Below are 15,134 nucleotides of genomic sequence, written 5' to 3' on the forward strand. Positions count from 1 at the left end.
ACTCTCGTTTCAGCCTCGCGAAGCAGCACTGAGAGAACGAGCAAGGAGCCCCACGAGAGTCGCGCATGCTGGAAGGGGGATTGTTGAGAGGATTTCTAGAGCTCCCCACACAGCTCTGAGAGGCAGCTTCCCCTGGGAGATAGGGGCTGCCTCAAAAGAGCACCTTGGTGCTTCAGTGGCAACGTGGTAGCCTGTAAATGTACCCCCAACCCTGTGAGGAGGCTCCTTTGTCTGGACGGTGGTGGCTCCTTAAAAGAGCCTTTAAATTGTTAATAGCAATTCTGTGGCTGGCCTTGGGTGTTTCCAGGGTTTTATTATGGATAGCTTCCCACTCCCATTATCTCTGTATGCTGCTTGGAATATTGTTTAAATACAAACTTATAATATTTGTAAAAAGTAAAACTAAAATAGGCTTTAAATAGGATAAAATCAAATAAGAAGAGAATAAAATCCTGAATAGGATAAAATATAAAAAATAGTGAGCTTGTGCAGTATAATAAAGGAAATATAGGTTATTAATATAACAGGGAAAGTTAACAGAAAAGTGAAGCATTCTAAAAGCAGGTTAGGTATTTTAGAACAATTAGTGTATTAAAATAATATTCAAAGTAGCATATAGAAATAATGAAAAAAGTATATCCATAATAAAAGCCTGAAACCCCAGAAAGCACAGAATTTATTCCTCAAAGCAGTCCCTAAGATGGCTTGGCTGTAGCCCCTCACAGCCAGATTGGATGCCCTGACACACATTGCTCAGAGCAGCCCACAAAGGAGCTAGAACATGACTTGCTTATATGGACTCCATGTTTTTGCTTTGAATAACCCTTAATTTAGCTAGAGAATAGCTTTCTCATTCTAGACTGTATCGCATTGTTCTACATGGCCTCACTAAGTAGCAGTGTGCCTTTCTCCTAGATCTTACACTTTCCCTCTAAGGATCCCCTCATTTAGCTGGTGAGTGTTGATGTACAAACCTTTCTGTGTTTACTTTTCATGCTCTGAATATTGGTGAGATGGCATATCTGACTTGCACAGATGATCAGCTTGGTCTGCCCTGCTGATGGAGGAAGCAAGGATAGTGGAAATGCAGCATCCTTGACCTCTTCAAGCAGTGTGGTGTGCTGACCAGGCTTGGCTGGCTGAAGGGACATGGTGATAAGGCAAGGGAACAAGTCCTGAAGGATTAAGATTTGAGGTTTGGTTCTCCTTCTTTATTTATGACATTTATATGCTGCTCTGTCCAAACAGGTCTCAGTGTCTCAATCGTGGATCGGGCTCCTTGATGAACAAAGATGTTCTTCAATAAACCATTCAAAAGAAAGTAAAGAGTAAAGGTCTTAAAACTTATGAAGCTTTTTTTGTTGTTGTTTAGGAGCAAAAGGGGAGAAAAGACAAAGCAGTACAGAAAGAGGAAGAAAAACAAGCAGAAACGAGAAACAAGAGGAATAAAAAAGGAAGAAATAGGAGGAGGGATTGATTTTAAAGATGCTTGACAGAAGAATCAGGCAGGTTCTGCTTCTACAAACTAGAAGGCTTAATTGCTGACTTCCTCTCTGCCATGCATAACTCCTGAGTTCCTGGAGCCTGGCTTGATTGTGCTGGACTCAAGGTACTTAAGAACCTATGAAAATGTGGGAACATGTCCTTGGTGGCCATACACGTGGGAGACTCTAACAGGGCTGGTGTGTGGCTATCTACTGCAGGACTTCACGTCTTGGCCCTGGGGAGACCTACAATTGTGGGAGCGTGGCCTCTTTTTGATTATTACTATTATTACATTTCTAGCCCGCTCTTCTTCCCAGGAGCTCTTCTAGCCCGCTCTTCTTCCCAGGGTCCTCCAGAAGCCCTTCTAAAGATGGGAAAGTGTCAAGCTCTGGAAAGTGACGAGGCTTTTTTCCTTTCTTTAGAAGGCAACGGGGGAGCAAGGACAGAAGAAAGAGGTGCAGAAGGAGGAAGAGGAACAAGCAGGAAGGCGCCAGCGGAGGAGACGTGAAAAGAAGCAGGAGGAGACCGACTCTCCAGGAGCTTAGCAGAAGAAACGGGCAGGCTGTGCTTCCACCGGGCGGACGGCTTCATTTCGCTCCCTCTCTCGGCCACTGATCACTCTGCGTGGGGCTGCAGCTGGCCCTGCAGCGTGGCATTCCTGGTGCTGGACTTCATGTCTTTGCACTCAGGAGCCCTGACAGGGGTGGGAGTGCGGCCTCCTCAGGCCGCCCTGAATCTCTCTGCACCGAGTCCCTTGCCATTGGGTGGGAGGTGGCTTGCTCCTGCTGGACCTGAAGTATGTGTGCTGAGCCGCCCCTGGATGGGACTGGGGGTATTGCTTTTTCGCGCCACTGCTTTCTGTATGTGCGCTGAGCTGCCCCTGGGTAGGCTGGCCTGGGGGTGTTGCTTCCTCGCGCCGAGCCTTAGAGGTATGTGCGCTGAGCCGCCCCTGGTCGGGGCTGGGGGCGTTAGCTTTCTCACGCCGAGCTTGATGCCATGTGCGCTGAGCCTGCCCCTGGCTGGGCTCAGCTTGGGGGTGTTGCTTCCTCTCGCGCCGAGCCTTCGGGTATGTGCGCTGAGCCGCCCCGGGCTGGGGCTGGGAGCGTTGCTTTGTGCTGCCAGGCCTTATGTCTCTGCACTGAGCCGCCCCAGTGAGGGCTGGGGGCGTTGCTTCCTCTCGCCACGAGCTTCACGTCTTTGCTCTGAGAAGCCCCTCATTTGGCCAGGGGGTGGCTCTCTCCAAGCCTTGCTGCCTGACTTTGCCCTTCATGCTCCCAGTGGTGTTGAGCTGGCCACTCCGGCCTGCCCACGGAGCAAGCTCGGGACGGTAGAAGTGTGGCCTCCCGGACCTCTTCCAGCAGCAGCAGCAGCCTCTGCTGGCTGAAGGCACACGCCTGACGCTTGGTGTGCTCACGCTCCTCCTTGGCTTGGGCTCTTGCGTGAGCAGGGCTGCTCCTCAAGAAGGCCTTCTGAAGAGGGAAAAGAGTCAAGAGCTGCGAGAAGCTGATCTCTTGCCATGGGAGGCAAAGGAGAGAAAGGGCAGAAGAAAGAAGTGCCGCAGGCTGGCGAAAGAGAAGCCGCAAGGAGCAACAGGAGGAGACCTGGACGGGGAAGAAGGAGGCGGAGAAGACTGGCTCTCAAGCAGCTTCACAGAAGGAAGAAGGGGGAGATTCCGCTCCCACCAGCTGGAGGGCCTCATTGCTGCCCTTCTCTCTGCTCTGTCTCCCTGAGTAGCCACTGGTTTGGGAGGGGCGTGGACAGAACAGGATGGACTCGGTGTCCATCCGCTCAGTGGCCCTTTCTTGAACTGGGCTGCGGCTTTCTCGTGCTGGACTTCATGTCTCTGCACTTGGGGAGCCCTACAAATAGTGAGAGGGTGGCCCTCATAGGGGCCATCCAAGGGGCAGCCCCTATTTCAGCTGAGGTGTGGCTTTCTCGGGCTGGACTTTATGTCTTTGCACTGGGGAGCCCTACGACTGGGAGCGTGGCCTTCTTGGTGTCTGTATACTGGAGAAGCCCGGATTGGTCTGGGGAGTGGCCTTCTCGTGCTGGACTTTACGTCTTTGCACTGGGGAGCCCTACAAATAGTGAGAGGGTGGCCCTCATAGGGGCCGTCCAAGGGGCAGCCCCTATTTCAGCTGAGGTGTGGCTTTCTCGGGCTGGACTTTATGTCTTTGCACTGGGGAGCCCTACGACTGTGGGAAGTGTCTGTATACTGGAGAACTCCTGATTTGTCTGGGGGCGTGTTTCTCGTGCTGGACTTCACGTCTCTGCACTGGGGAGCCCTACAAATAGTGAGAGCGTGGCCCTCGTAGGGGCCGTACACGGAGCAGCCCCCATTTCAGCTGAGGTGTGGCTTTCTCGTGCTGGACTTCACGTCTTTGCACTGCGGAGCCCTACAATTGTGGGAGCGTGGCCTCTTTTTGATTATTATTATTTTGACATTTCTAGCCCGCTCTTCTTCCCAGGAGCCCAAAGCGGTGTACTGCATACTTGTTTCCCCCCCGTCCCACAACAACCCTGTGAGTAGGTTAGGCTGAGAGAGAAGCGACTGGCCCAGAGTCACCCAGCTAGTAGCATGGCTGAATGGGGATTTGGACTCGAGTCTCCCCGGTCCTAGTAAACTAGGGAACCCCTGATTTGGCTGTGGTGCCGGTTTCACGTGCTGGACTTCACGTCTTTGCACTGGGGAGCCCTACAATGGTAAGAGTATGGCCATCGTAGTGGCTGTATACTGGGAAACCCCGATTTGGCCGGAGAGCGGCTTTCTCATGCTGGACTTCACGTCCTGGCACTGGGGAGCCCCAAAAGAGGTGGGAGTATGTCCTCCTCAGACGAGCCTGAGTGTCTGTATGCTGCGTGGCTGCTCGTTTATCCGCAGGGTGCCGTTCCTCGCTGCGTGACTTTGCCCTTCATCTTGCAAGTGGTGATGAGTTGGCATCTCCCAACTGCCCCGTCCCTAGTCTTCAGCTTGGCGCGCCCTGCCCACGGAGAAAGCCAGGGACGGTGGAAGTGCGGCATCCATGACCCCTTCAAGCAGCGTGGTGTGCCAAGGAGCGGGCCCTGCTGGCTGGCTGAAGAAGGCACACGGTGAGTGGTCTCCGGTCGGGCCGGGAGACGCGGCCCGAAGCCTTGCGCTTTGAGGTCTCCTTCTCCTTGGCTTGGGCTCTTGGATGGACAGGGCTCCCGGGTCCTCCAGAAGCCCTTCTAAAGAGGGGAAAGTGTCAAGCTCTGGAAAGTGACGAGGCTTTTTCCCTTTCTTTAGAAGGCAACGGGGGAGCAAGGACAGAAGAAAGAGGTGCAGAAGGAGGAAGAGGAACAAGCAGGAAGGCGCCAGCGGAGGAGACGTGAAAAGAAGCAGGAGGAGACCGGCTCTCCAGGAGCTTAGCAGAAGAAACGGGCAGGCTGTGCTTCCACCGGGCGGACGGCTTCATTTCGCTCCCTCTCTCGGCCACTGATCACTCTGCGTGGGGCTGCAGCTGGCCCTGCAGCGTGGCATTCCTGGTGCTGGACTTCATGTCTTTGCACTCAGGAGCCCTGACAGGGGTGGGAGTGCGGCCTCCTCAGGCCGCCCTGAATCTCTCTGCACCGAGTCCCTTGCCATTGGGTGGGAGGTGGCTTGCTCCTGCTGGACCTGAAGTATGTGTGCTGAGCCGCCCCTGGATGGGACTGGGGGTATTGCTTTTTCGCGCCACTGCTTTCTGTATGTGCGCTGAGCTGCCCCTGGGTAGGCTGGCCTGGGGGTGTTGCTTCCTCGCGCCGAGCCTTAGAGGTATGTGCGCTGAGCCGCCCCTGGTCGGGGCTGGGGGCGTTAGCTTTCTCACGCCGAGCTTGATGCCATGTGCGCTGAGCCTGCCCCTGGCTGGGCTCAGCTTGGGGGTGTTGCTTCCTCTCGCGCCGAGCCTTCGGGTATGTGCGCTGAGCCGCCCCGGGCTGGGGCTGGGAGCGTTGCTTTGTGCTGCCAGGCCTTATGTCTCTGCACTGAGCCGCCCCAGTGAGGGCTGGGGGCGTTGCTTCCTCTCGCCACGAGCTTCACGTCTTTGCTCTGAGAAGCCCCTCATTTGGCCAGGGGGTGGCTCTCTCCAAGCCTTGCTGCCTGACTTTGCCCTTCATGCTCCCAGTGGTGTTGAGCTGGCCACTCCGGCCTGCCCACGGAGCAAGCTCGGGACGGTAGAAGTGTGGCCTCCCGGACCTCTTCCAGCAGCAGCAGCAGCCTCTGCTGGCTGAAGGCACACGCCTGACGCTTGGTGTGCTCACGCTCCTCCTTGGCTTGGGCTCTTGCGTGAGCAGGGCTGCTCCTCAAGAAGGCCTTCTGAAGAGGGAAAAGAGTCAAGAGCTGCGAGAAGCTGATCTCTTGCCATGGGAGGCAAAGGAGAGAAAGGGCAGAAGAAAGAAGTGCCGCAGGCTGGCGAAAGAGAAGCCGCAAGGAGCAACAGGAGGAGACCTGGACGGGGAAGAAGGAGGCGGAGAAGACTGGCTCTCAAGCAGCTTCACAGAAGGAAGAAGGGGGAGATTCCGCTCCCACCAGCTGGAGGGCCTCATTGCTGCCCTTCTCTCTGCTCTGTCTCCCTGAGTAGCCACTGGTTTGGGAGGGGCGTGGACAGAACAGGATGGACTCGGTGTCCATCCGCTCAGTGGCCCTTTCTGGAACTGGGCTGCGGCTTTCTCGTGCTGGACTTCATGTCTCTGCACTTGGGGAGCCCTACAAATAGTGAGAGGGTGGCCCTCATAGGGGCCATCCAAGGGGCAGCCCCTATTTCAGCTGAGGTGTGGCTTTCTCGTGCTGGACTTCATGTCTCTGCACTTGGGGAGCCCTACAAATAGTGAGAGGGTGGCCCTCATAGGGGCCATCCAAGGAGCAGCCCCTATTTCAGCTGAGGTGTGGCTTTCTCGTGCTGGACTTTATGTCTTTGCACTGGGGAGCCCTACGACTGTGGGAGCGTGGCCTTCTTGGTGTCTGTATACTGGAGAAGCCCGGATTGGTCTGGGGAGTGGCCTTCTCGTGCTGGACTTTACGTCTTTGCACTGGGGAGCCCTACAAATAGTGAGAGGGTGGCCCTCATAGGGGCCGTCCAAGGGGCAGCCCCTATTTCAGCTGAGGTGTGGCTTTCTCGGGCTGGACTTTATGTCTTTGCACTGGGGAGCCCTAGGACTGTGGGAAGTGTCTGTATACTGGAGAACTCCTGATTTGTCTGGGGGCGTGTTTCTCGTGCTGGACTTCACGTCTCTGCACTGGGGAGCCCTACAAATAGTGAGAGCGTGGCCCTCGTAGGGGCCGTACACGGAGCAGCCCCCATTTCAGCTGAGGTGTGGCTTTCTCGTGCTGGACTTCACGTCTTTGCACTGCGGAGCCCTACAATTGTGGGAGCGTGGCCTCTTTTTGATTATTATTATTTTGACATTTCTAGCCCGCTCTTCTTCCCAGGAGCCCAAAGCGGTGTACTGCATACTTGTTTCCCCCCCGTCCCACAACAACCCTGTGAGTAGGTTAGGCTGAGAGAGAAGCGACTGGCCCAGAGTCACCCAGCTAGTAGCATGGCTGAATGGGGATTTGGACTCGAGTCTCCCCGGTCCTAGTAAACTAGGGAACCCCTGATTTGGCTGTGGTGCCGGTTTCACGTGCTGGACTTCACGTCTTTGCACTGGGGAGCCCTACAATGGTAAGAGTATGGCCATCGTAGTGGCTGTATACTGGGAAACCCCGATTTGGCCGGAGAGCGGCTTTCTCATGCTGGACTTCACGTCCTGGCACTGGGGAGCCCCAAAAGAGGTGGGAGTATGTCCTCCTCAGACGAGCCTGAGTGTCTGTATGCTGCGTGGCTGCTCGTTTATCCGCAGGGTGCCGTTCCTCGCTGCGTGACTTCGCCCTTCATCTTGCGAGTGGTGATGAGTTGGCATCTCCCAACTGCCCCGTCCCTAGTCTTCAGCTTGGCGCGCCCTGCCCACGGAGAAAGCCAGGGACGGTGGAAGTGCGGCATCCATGACCCCTTCAAGCAGCGTGGTGTGCCGAGGAGCGGGCCCTGCTGGCTGGCTGAAGAAGGCACACGGTGAGTGGTCTCCGGTCGGGCCGGGAGACGCGGCCCGAAGCCTTGCGCTTTGAGGTCTCCTTCTCCTTGGCTTGGGCTCTTGGATGGACAGGGCTCCCGGGTCCTCCAGAAGCCCTTCTAAAGAGGGGAAAGTGTCAAGCTCTGGAAAGTGACGAGGCTTTTTCCCTTTCTTTAGAAGGCAACGGGGGAGCAAGGACAGAAGAAAGAGGTGCAGAAGGAGGAAGAGGAACAAGCAGGAAGGCGCCAGCGGAGGAGACGTGAAAAGAAGCAGGAGGAGACCGGCTCTCCAGGAGCTTAGCAGAAGAAACGGGCAGGCTGTGCTTCCACCGGGCGGACGGCTTCATTTCGCTCCCTCTCTCGGCCACTGATCACTCTGCGTGGGGCTGCAGCTGGCCCTGCAGCGTGGCATTCCTGGTGCTGGACTTCATGTCTTTGCACTCAGGAGCCCTGACGGGGTGGGAGTGCGGCCTTCTCAGGCCGCCCTGAATCTCTCTGCACCGAGTCCCTTGCCATTGGGTGGGAGGTGGCTTGCTCCTGCTGGACCTGAAGTATGTGCGCTGAGCCGCCCCTGGATGGGACTGGGGGTATTGCTTTTTCGCGCCACTGCTTTCTGTATGTGCGCTGAGCTGCCCCTGGGTAGGCTGGCCTGGGGGTGTTGCTTCCTCGCGCCGAGCCTTAGAGGTATGTGCGCTGAGCCGCCCCTGGTCGGGGCTGGGGGCGTTAGCTTTCTCACGCCGAGCTTGATGCCATGTGCGCTGAGCCTGCCCCTGGCTGGGCTCAGCTTGGGGGTGTTGCTTCCTCTCGCGCCGAGCCTTCGGGTATGTGCGCTGAGCCGCCCCGGGCTGGGGCTGGGAGCGTTGCTTTGTGCTGCCAGGCCTTATGTCTCTGCACTGAGCCGCCCCAGTGAGGGCTGGGGGCGTTGCTTCCTCTCGCCACGAGCTTCACGTCTTTGCTCTGAGAAGCCCCTCATTTGGCCAGGGGGTGGCTCTCTCCAAGCCTTGCTGCCTGACTTTGCCCTTCATGCTCCCAGTGGTGTTGAGCTGGCCACTCCGGCCTGCCCACGGAGCAAGCTCGGGACGGTAGAAGTGTGGCCTCCCGGACCTCTTCCAGCAGCAGCAGCAGCCTCTGCTGGCTGAAGGCACACGCCTGACGCTTGGTGTGCTCACGCTCCTCCTTGGCTTGGGCTCTTGCGTGAGCAGGGCTGCTCCTCAAGAAGGCCTTCTGAAGAGGGAAAAGAGTCAAGAGCTGCGAGAAGCTGATCTCTTGCCATGGGAGGCAAAGGAGAGAAAGGGCAGAAGAAAGAAGTGCCGCAGGCTGGCGAAAGAGAAGCCGCAAGGAGCAACAGGAGGAGACCTGGACGGGGAAGAAGGAGGCGGAGAAGACTGGCTCTCAAGCAGCTTCACAGAAGGAAGAAGGGGGAGATTCCGCTCCCACCAGCTGGAGGACCTCATTGCTGCCCTTCTCTCTGCTCTGTCTCCCTGAGTAGCCACTGGTTTGGGAGGGGCGTGGACAGAACAGGATGGACTCGGTGTCCATCCGCTCAGTGGCCCTTTCTTGAACTGGGCTGTGGCTTTCTCGGGCTGGACTTTATGTCTTTGCACTGGGGAGCCCTACGACTGTGGGAGCGTGGCCTTCTTGGTGTCTGTATACTGGAGAAGCCCGGATTGGTCTGGGGAGTGGCCTTCTCGTGCTGGACTTTACGTCTTTGCACTGGGGAGCCCTACAAATAGTGAGAGGGTGGCCCTCATAGGGGCCATCCAAGGGGCAGCCCCTATTTCAGCTGAGGTGTGGCTTTCTCGGGCTGGACTTTATGTCTTTGCACTGGGGAGCCCTACGACTGGGAGCGTGGCCTTCTTGGTGTCTGTATACTGGAGAAGCCCGGATTGGTCTGGGGAGTGGCCTTCTCGTGCTGGACTTTACGTCTTTGCACTGGGGAGCCCTACAAATAGTGAGAGGGTGGCCCTCATAGGGGCCGTCCAAGGGGCAGCCCCTATTTCAGCTGAGGTGTGGCTTTCTCGGGCTGGACTTTATGTCTTTGCACTGGGGAGCCCTACGACTGTGGGAAGTGTCTGTATACTGGAGAACTCCTGATTTGTCTGGGGGCGTGTTTCTCGTGCTGGACTTCACGTCTCTGCACTGGGGAGCCCTACAAATAGTGAGAGCGTGGCCCTCGTAGGGGCCGTACACGGAGCAGCCCCCATTTCAGCTGAGGTGTGGCTTTCTCGTGCTGGACTTCACGTCTTTGCACTGCGGAGCCCTACAATTGTGGGAGCGTGGCCTCTTTTTGATTATTATTATTTTGACATTTCTAGCCCGCTCTTCTTCCCAGGAGCCCAAAGCGGTGTACTGCATACTTGTTTCCCTCCCTCCCACAACAACCCTGTGAGTAGGTTAGGCTGAGAGAGAAGCGACTGGCCCAGAGTCACCCAGCTAGTAGCATGGCTGAATGGGGATTTGGACTCGAGTCTCCCCGGTCCTAGTAAACTAGGGAACCCCTGATTTGGCTGTGGTGCCGGTTTCACGTGCTGGACTTCACGTCTTTGCACTGGGGAGCCCTACAATGGTAAGAGTATGGCCATCGTAGTGGCTGTATCCTGGGGACCCCCGATTTGGCCGGGGAGCGGCTTTCTCATGCTGGACTTCACGTCCTGGCCCTGGGGAGCCCCGAAAGCGGTGGGAGTATGTCCTCCCCAGACGAGCCTGAGTGTCTGTATGCTGCGTGGCTGCTCATTGATCCGGAGGGTGCCGTTCCTCGCTGCGTGACTTTGCCCTTCATCTTGCGAGTGGTGATGAGTTGGCATCTCCCAACTGCCCCGTCCCTAGTCTTCAGCTTGGCGCGCCCTGCCCACGGAGAAAGCCAGGGACGGTGGAAGTGCGGCATCAATGACCCCTTCAAGCAGCGTGGTGTGCCGAGGAGCGGGCCCTGCTGGCTGGCTGAAGAAGGCACACGGTGAGTGGTCTCCGGTCGGGCCGGGAGACGCGGCCCGAAGCCTTGCGCTTTGAGGTCTCCTTCTCCTTGGCTTGGGCTCTTGGATGGACAGGGCTCCCGGGTCCTCCAGAAGCCCTTCTAAAGAGGGGAAAGTGTCAAGCTCTGGAAAGTGACGAGGCTTTTTCCCTTTCTTTAGAAGGCAACGGGGGAGCAAGGACAGAAGAAAGAGGTGCAGAAGGAGGAAGAGGAACAAGCAGGAAGGCGCCAGCGGAGGAGACGTGAAAAGAAGCAGGAGGAGACCGGCTCTCCAGGAGCTTAGCAGAAGAAACGGGCAGGCTGTGCTTCCACCGGGCGGACGGCTTCATTTCGCTCCCTCTCTCGGCCACTGATCACTCTGCGTGGGGCTGCAGCTGGCCCTGCAGCGTGGCATTCCTGGTGCTGGACTTCATGTCTTTGCACTCAGGAGCCCTGACAGGGGTGGGAGTGTGGCCTTCTCAGGCCGCCCTGAATCTCTCTGCACCGAGTCCCTTGCCATTGGGTGGGAGGTGGCTTGCTCCTGCTGGACCTGAAGTATGTGCGCTGAGCCGCCCCTGGATGGGACTGGGGGTATTGCTTTTTCGCGCCACTGCTTTCTGTATGTGCGCTGAGCTGCCCCTGGGTAGGCTGGCCTGGGGGTGTTGCTTCCTCGCGCCGAGCCTTAGAGGTATGTGCGCTGAGCCGCCCCTGGTCGGGGCTGGGGGCGTTAGCTTTCTCACGCCGAGCTTGATGCCATGTGCGCTGAGCCTGCCCCTGGCTGGGCTCAGCTTGGGGGTGTTGCTTCCTCTCGCGCCGAGCCTTCGGGTATGTGCGCTGAGCCGCCCCGGGCTGGGGCTGGGAGCGTTGCTTTGTGCTGCCAGGCCTTATGTCTCTGCACTGAGCCGCCCCAGTGAGGGCTGGGGGCGTTGCTTCCTCTCGCCACGAGCTTCACGTCTTTGCTCTGAGAAGCCCCTCATTTGGCCAGGGGGTGGCTCTCTCCAAGCCTTGCTGCCTGACTTTGCCCTTCATGCTCCCAGTGGTGTTGAGCTGGCCACTCCGGCCTGCCCACGGAGCAAGCTCGGGACGGTAGAAGTGTGGCCTCCCGGACCTCTTCCAGCAGCAGCAGCAGCCTCTGCTGGCTGAAGGCACACGCCTGACGCTTGGTGTGCTCACGCTCCTGCTTGGCTTGGGCTCTTGAGTGAGCAGGGCTGCTCCTCAAGAAGGCCTTCTGAAGAGGGAAAAGAGTCAAGAGCTGCGAGAAGCTGATCTCTTGCCTTGGGAGGCAAAGGAGAGAAAGGGCAGAAGAAAGAAGTGCCGCAGGCTGGCGAAAGAGAAGCCGCAAGGAGCAACAGGAGGAGACCTGGACGGGGAAGAAGGAGGCGGAGAAGACTGGCTCTCAAGCAGCTTCACAGAAGGAAGAAGGGGGAGATTCCGCTCCCACCAGCTGGAGGGCCTCATTGCTGCCCTTCTCTCTGCTCTGTCTCCCTGAGTAGCCACTGGTTTGGGAGGGGCGTGGACAGAACAGGATGGACTCGGTGTCCATCCGCTCAGTGGCCCTTTCTGGAACTGGGCTGCGGCTTTCTCGTGCTGGACTTCATGTCTCTGCACTTGGGGAGCCCCACAAATAGTGAGAGGGTGGCCCTCATAGGGGCCATCCAAGGGGCAGCCCCTATTTCAGCTGAGGTGTGGCTTTCTCGGGCTGGACTTTATGTCTTTGCACTGGGGAGCCCTACGACTGTGGGAAGTGTCTGTATACTGGAGAACTCCTGATTTGTCTGGGGGCGTGTTTCTCGTGCTGGACTTCACGTCTCTGCACTGGGGAGCCCTACAAATAGTGAGAGGGTGGCCCTCGTAGGGGCCATCCAAGGGGCAGCCCCTATTTCAGCTGAGCTGTGGCTTTCTCGTGCTGGACTTTATGTCTTTGCACTGGGGAGCCCTACAACTGTGGGAGCATGGCCTTCTTAGTGTCTGTATACTGGAGAAGCCCGGATTTGTCTGGGGGGCGTTTTTCCCGTGCTGGACTTCACGTCTTTGCACTGTCTGTCTTAGTGGCCATACAGTGGGTTTCGGGTATCACTTTTTCCAATTGGATTTTACATTTTTTCTTTGTATTTTACATTTCAATGTCTGGGGGAGCTTCAATCCTGGTTATATGACTTTGCTCTTCTTTTTCTGAATGGTGATGAAGTGGTACCTCCGGCCTTGCGTGGTACGACAGTAGGGGTGCGACATTTCTGACCTCTTCAAGCCGCGTGGTATGCTGAGCACACTCTGCTGGCTGAAAGCACACGGTGAGTGGACTGATCAGACAAGGAGATGTGTCGTGAAACCTCAAGCTTTGTGGTCTCATTCCCTTTGGCTTGGGCTCTTGCATGAACATAGATTGTCCTCAACATGCCCTTCTTAAGAGAGAAAAGAGTAAAGAACAAGCTTTTGTCTTTGTTTAGAAGACAAAGGGGAGGGGGACAATAAAGTGTGGAAATCTGGGCTTAGGCACATCGGGTAGGCAGAAAAGAACACAAGTGGGTAAGGATAAGGAGGATAAAGATTCTGAACCTTTTTGGTTCTCCGTGTTTTTAAAAGAGAATAGGAGAAAGATTGAAGGAAGAACTGCAGAACAAGGAGAAAGAACATCAGAAAGTCCCAACAGGAGCCCTGAAGACTAACTGGAGAAGTGGGAGGAGAAGACCGGATAACAAGAAGCAGGAGAGAAGAAACAGGCAGGCTCCCCTCCTCGGAGCTGACTGCCTCCTTCACGACTGAGTAGCAATTCTGTCACATAGAAATATCCCCACATTGCTGTGAGCCTGTTTCAACCCAAGATGGCGACCATCTCCAAAGGACTTCACTTTTTGGTGGCGTCTAAATATTGGCACAGCCCTGTGAAGCTGCTTGGCCTGTCAGCTGGTGGGGGTCTCAAAAGAGCGGCATGCTTGAGGGGCAGTTTTCTGGCAGTTCAGTCTTCATGCCTGACCCTGTGTCTCGGCTGCTTCCTGCTCTGAGAAATCCCCAAGGTACTTGGAGTGGGGTTTTCTTCATTCCTGGCTTGATATCTCTGCTTCAGATTGCTCAGAGCCTCCACTGAGATGTCTGGAGAGCCACTGGCCTTGGGTGTGTCCAGGGTTTTATCCTAGATGGCTTCTCTGCCCCCCATTATTTCTGTGTGCTGCTTCCAATATTGTTTAAATACAAACTTAAAATATGTTAGAAACTAAAACAAAAATAGCTGTTGCATAGGATAACATCTAAAAGGATAGGATCAAACCTAAAAAGAATAAACAAGTGTAGTATAATATAAGTAGGATAACATCTAAAAGTTTAGGATAAAATCTAAAAAGGTTCAACAAGTGTAGTATAATATAAGACATACAGATCTATTAACTTAATTAGGAAGGCTAATAGGAACTAAAATGAAGCATTTTCAACGTAGATTAGATATTCTAGACCAACTAGTGTATTAAAATAATATTCAAAGCAGCATATGGGAATGGTGAGAAAAAGCACTTTGCTACTGAAAGTCTGAAAGGCCAGAACCCATCCACCAGTCCCTCATGTAGCTCTTCCGTGGCTCCGAGTCTCTTCCTGCTAGCATCTTACAGACTATTCCCCCTTTGATGCAAAGATGATGTGCTTGGGCGATTTGATGTAGAAATAAAGATCAATATTGTCTTTGTGTAGCTTTGCTTACTGACAGGCTTATAGGATGCTGAAGAGGGTATTTCTGTCAAGCACCCAGAACTGATTCTTATTCAGTTGTTTTAACCTGTGTTTTTTTTTGTAAATGGCCCAGAGCTATGAGGTTTGGGTGGTCATAAGCAAATATGCTAAATAAAAAGCTCTCCGTATTGTCTGCTAGAATCAAAGATTGCCATAGTTTGTTGAAAGAGTTGTGGCATTCAAGAAGTACTGTTGTCCTGGGCTAGAGTTGGTGCAGCTCTTGCTGGAGAAACTGAGGCTGAGATCCTGCTTGATGAAGAACAGATGCTCATGAAATAAAGGCGAGGAGGGTCTGGCGTGAGATACTTTCTTGGAAACAGGACAATTTGAAAAATGGCACTGCTGGGATCAAATGCAGACTGTTAGGAAAGAGGCCTCTCCCCCGCCTAATGGTTAAATTGGGTTAAATGAATGATTTTGGTCAAAACAAGTTCAGTCCCAGTTTGCCCAGAGCACAAGAGGAATAGACTGGACCATATAATTACATCTCTTCCTCCACTTTTTGCTCTCTCTGCAGCCTGGACCTAAAGGCCTTTGTCTCTCCTCCACTCCTGCCCGTTAAGCGTCACTCACCCCACACACGCTATTTTTAACATGTGGGTTGAGGGTACAAACAGCAACTGGACCAACAAGAATATAGAACAGGTATATTTATGCATGAGCAGAAACAGTTGAAACACTCAAGGTATTCCCATCCCCTGGTGGCGCAGTGGTAAAACTGCCGCCCTGTAACCAGAAGGTTACAAGTTCGATCCTGAGCAGGGGCTCAAGGTTGACTCAGCCTTCCATCCTTCCGAGGTCGGTAAAATGAGTACCCAGAATGTTGGGGGCAATATGCTGAAATCATTGTAAACCGCTTAGAGAGCTCCGGCTATAGAGCGGTATATAAATGTAAGTGCTATTGCTATTGCTATCCCACATCATGCTTTCCCCACTCTTCT

General features: G+C 54.9%; 1 long non-coding RNA gene across 1 annotated transcript; it reads left to right on the top strand.

Moving 5' to 3' along the window:
* The first annotated feature begins 1,911 nt into the window (after positions 1–1,911).
* On the top strand, positions 1,912–14,326 carry LOC128336495 (uncharacterized). The gene is made up of 5 exons (XR_008311986.1): positions 1,912–4,575; positions 4,751–7,532; positions 7,708–10,482; positions 10,658–12,767; positions 13,060–14,326. It is a non-coding gene; the product is annotated as an uncharacterized LOC128336495 (long non-coding RNA).
* The last annotated feature ends 808 nt before the right edge of the window (positions 14,327–15,134 follow it).

Source organism: Hemicordylus capensis, chromosome 13, assembly GCF_027244095.1.
Source record: "Hemicordylus capensis ecotype Gifberg chromosome 13, rHemCap1.1.pri, whole genome shotgun sequence".
NCBI lineage: Eukaryota > Metazoa > Chordata > Lepidosauria > Squamata > Cordylidae > Hemicordylus > Hemicordylus capensis.